The 4292-nt window shown below is 44.3% G+C and overlaps 1 long non-coding RNA gene across 1 annotated transcript; it reads left to right on the top strand.

The window, feature by feature from the left end:
- Window positions 1–2338: 2338 nt before the first annotated feature.
- On the top strand, window positions 2339–3949 carry LOC132009996 (uncharacterized). Its single transcript, XR_009402117.1, has 3 exons — window positions 2339–2520; window positions 3252–3408; window positions 3891–3949. It is a non-coding gene; the product is annotated as an uncharacterized LOC132009996 (long non-coding RNA).
- The last annotated feature ends 343 nt before the right edge of the window (window positions 3950–4292 follow it).

Raw genomic sequence — 4292 nt, 5'->3', positions numbered from 1 at the left:
GCATTTATCCAGTGAAAGATTGTGTAGCCATTGAAGTTAGTGAGGCAAATCTATATGTGCCAATGTGGAAAAATCTACAAGATGCATTAAATTAAAAACACAGGTTAATTATATTTCAATAAAAAATAAAATAAGATAGGGGCACCTGGGTGGCTCAGTCAGTCAAGCGTTTACCTTCAGCTCCGGTCATGATCCTGGAGTCCTGGGATTGAGTCCCACATGGGACTCCCGGCTCATCCGAGAGTCTGCTTCTCCCTCTACCCTTCCCGCCTACTTGTGATCTCTCTCATTCCTTCTCTCTCTCATTCTCACTCAAATAAATAAACTCTTTACAAATAAATAGATAAGATGAGATGAGATTAGAAATGCCAAAAAGGGAGCATCTGGGTGGTTCAGTTGGTTGGGCATCCAAGTCTTGATTTCAGCTCAGGTCATGATCTCAGGGTCATGAGACAGAGCCCAAGTTGGGCTCCATGCTGGGCATGGGGCACACCTAAGATTCTCTTTCTCCTTCTCCCTCTCCCTCTTCCCACCCTATGTGTGTGTATGTATGTATGTCCACGTGCACATGCCTCTCTCTCTCTAAAATTAATTAATTAGTTAATTAATTCTCCATCTCACAGTCAAAGAAACCACAAAAATTGCTGATATTCAACAATTATTTTTACGTAAAAATCCAGCAATTTCATATGGCTATTATTAACACAAAACAACATTGAGGGGATGCCTGCTTGGCTCAGGCTTTAAGATCTGCCTTCCACCTAGGTCATGACTCCAGGGTTCTGGGATCAAGTCTCAAATCGGGTTACAGTCTTGCATTGGGCTTCCTGCTCAGTGGGGAGTCTGCTTCTCCCTCTCTGTCCACACCCCCCACACCCCGCTTATGTGCTCTCTTTCTCCCTCTCTCATGCTCTCTCTCTCTCTCTCAAATAAATAAATAAAATCTTTTAAAAAAGAAAACACTGAGATACTAACTTTGTCTTTACATACTGGCAAAGATTAAAAAGGTTTGCTAACACCTTGTGTGGGTAAACCTCTGGAGAAATGGACACTGAGAGTGGAAGGATAATTTGTACAGTCTCTAAGGAAGGTGATTTGGAAGGAAGATATCGTGCTAAGTGAAATAATTCAGACAGAAAAGGACAAATACCACATGATTTCACTTATATGTGGAATCTAAAAAACAAACAAACAAACAAACCAGAAAACAGACTCTTAAATACAGAGAAGCAATTGGTTGTTGCCAAAAGGTAGGTGGGTGGGGGTATGGATGAAACAGATAAAGGGGATTAAGAGATAGAACCTTCGGGCGCCTGGGTGGCTCAGTGGGTTAAGCCGCTGCCTTCCGCTCAGGTCATGATCTCAGGGTCCTAGGATAGAGTCCCGGCATCGGGCTCTCTGCTCAGCAGGGAGCCTGCTTCCTCCTCTCTCTCTGCCTGCCTCTCTGCCTACTTGTGATCTCTGTCAAATAAATAAATCTTTAAAAAAAAAGAGAGAGAGATAGAACCTTCTAGTTATAAAATAAATAAGTTATAGTGATGAAAAGTACAGCATAGGGAATATAGTCCAAAAAAAAAATAAAAATTCACATGACAGATGTAAATACTCTTTGACTCAGCTATTATCTTACAGATAGACTCCTATACCTAGAATGTACATGATTATTCACGCACCAGTTTGTAATCTCAGACATTTAGAAAAAAAAAACTGAACACCCATCAATTAGTTGATTAGTTAAATAAATTACTACATTCACAAACACCCCCACACACACACACACAACAAAGTAAAAGTAAAAATAGAATGAGGAAATAAGCTATAAAATACACTGTTAGATTTTCAAAAACCATACACACCAGGTTCTGAACAATTGTATAGTATGTAACCACGTGGCTAAACAAATACAAATGCGTGTGTTATGGCATCTGGAAAAACTGAAAACATTTGTTGTGCTTAGAAAGGGGAATTTGGGCAGCTGGAAAATAGAGGTAGGAGGGAAACATTTCATTGAATACTGTTTTGTGCCTTTTGAACTTTGAACACTGTGAATAATTACCCATTCAAAAGAAACAACAATGACAACAAAAAAAAACCTAACCAGCCCTGGCGGGGCTCACAGTATATTCTATAAAATATGCCATTCCAACCAAAGCATTGATATAACAAAATTAGATAGATTAACTCAGCACTAAGCGTTCCTCCTCCAAAAGTCTGCCCTGTTCTTTGTAAACGTACAGCCTCAGGACATTTTATCCGGGCAAAGGTCTGTGCAGCCCTTCTGGAGCACTAGAACTCGCATACAAGTGCTAGTCGGAACTTCCTGAGGGCCTGAGGAATTCGTGAAGCCTCCCAGAGGTGGGAGAGGGAAGCCAGAGACCTGGTGGCAGGAGCTTAAAGGCAGTCTGAGGAGACAAAACTAATCCAAGTGGGAGACAGAGTTAGGAGACAGGGCAGGAGAGCCACAAAGGGAGACTGGAGTATAGGCAGCCAAGAGACCACCCGACAGCTCAGCCAGAAAAGGTAAGCTGCAGCGGAACAGAACATCCTCCTGGGTTTGGGAACCAAAGCATGGAAGCAGGAGCGGCCTATTAACCATCTCTCCCGTGACCCAGTTTGTGCTTCCTGTGCCTGCAATTCTAAACTCTGCAAGGTGGGAGGTTCTGGTACCCAAGGGGGCAGGATAAGTTCCCTTTGAATGGCAAGCTACAGCTCCTTACCAGCATCCTGCCAGTGAAAGAAGGAGTTACCATACTGGAAAAGGCAATTGACCCTGATCAGCAGAAGGAAATAGAGCTGCTTTTACCTAGTGGACAAAGGGGAACACAGGTGGAACCAATGACATTTTGGATCTGATCATTCTTTGCATAGGAAGACAGTGGTATGCATTACACAGTGGTCAGCAGCAGCTCGGGCCTCTACCCACTAGACACTGGTAACGCTCCCACAGTTGGGACAATAAAAATGTCTCCAGGCATTGCCAGATATCATCTAGGGAGCAAAATCATTGTCTGTTGAGAACCACTGATGTAACTAATAACAGCTAAACTTTGAGATCAAGTTGGGGCAGCTGGTTTGTGCACTCAGTTAAGCATCTGACTCTTGGTTTCGGCTCAGGTCATGATTTCAGGGTCATGAGATCTAGCCCCGGGTCAGGGGATCCGAACTCTATGTGAAGTCTGCTTGAGATTCTCTCTCTCCCTCTCTCTCTGCCCCTCCCCCCACTCTCTTCTCTTCTCTCTCTCTCTCTCTAGTAGTGAAAGACCCGCGGATCCCCTTACCCAAGAATCCAACACTGCCACTGGATGCAAACAGCAAGAGGTTTATTGTCACGCAGGTACTGGCAGGTGGTCAGCAGCTCCAGCTAACCGAGCACACCGACCGGAGTGAAGCAGGGTCTTTTATAGGAAGGTACAAACAAGTTTTGGGTGGGGCGCAACTGATTGGTGGACAGTTTGAACTTTTGAAAAAGGCATACTTGGAGTTTGCGGATTGGCTCCAGGGACCCCCACGAGCGAAGAGAGCGGCGGGAAGGGGGAACAAGCTGATTGGTTATGAGGGCCCGCGGGTTTGAAAGGAGAGGCGGGGAAGGGGAACAAGAAGGGGGAAGGGAGGAATGCCATCATGGCGTCTCTATTATTTCTATAAGCCATGCGGCTAGAGAAGGGCAAAAGAGAAATTAATAAGCAATTAATCACACAATTGATAACCTAATTTTATACCTAAAAGCCAGCGGTTTACAGAAAAGCAAACAAGCGGTTAGTTATTCTATCTGTCTACTAGGGGAGGGGTCTTTCTAGGAGAGGGGTCTTTCAGTAGATAAATGAATCTTTAAGAAAAAGAGAGAGGGACACCTGAGTGGCTTGGTCATTAAGAGTCTGCTTTCCACTCAGGTCATGACACCAGGTCCTGGAATCAAGCCCTGCATCAGGATGCTCCTCTAGAGCACAAGCTTGCTTCTCCCTCTCCCTCTGCCTACCACTCTCCCTACTTGAGTTCTCTCTTTGCCAAATAAATAAATAAAATCTTAAAAAAAAAAAAGGGGGGGGGTGCCTGGGTGGCTCAGTGGGTTAAAGCCTCTGCCTTCGGCTCAGGTCATGATCTCAGGGTCCTGGGCTCCAGCCCCGCATTGGGCTCTCTGCACGGCAGGGAGCCTGCTTCCTCCTCTCTTTCTGCCTGCCTCCCTGCCTACTTGTGATCTTTGTCTGTCAAATAAACAAATAAAATCTTAAAAAAAAAAAAAAAAAAGACTGTCAAGGTCATCAAAATCAAGAAGAGTCTGAGAAACTCTCATA

This window comes from Mustela nigripes, chromosome 2, assembly GCF_022355385.1.
Source record: "Mustela nigripes isolate SB6536 chromosome 2, MUSNIG.SB6536, whole genome shotgun sequence".
Lineage (NCBI taxonomy): Eukaryota > Metazoa > Chordata > Mammalia > Carnivora > Mustelidae > Mustela > Mustela nigripes.
This window is presented reverse-complemented; position numbering and strand designations above follow the sequence as displayed.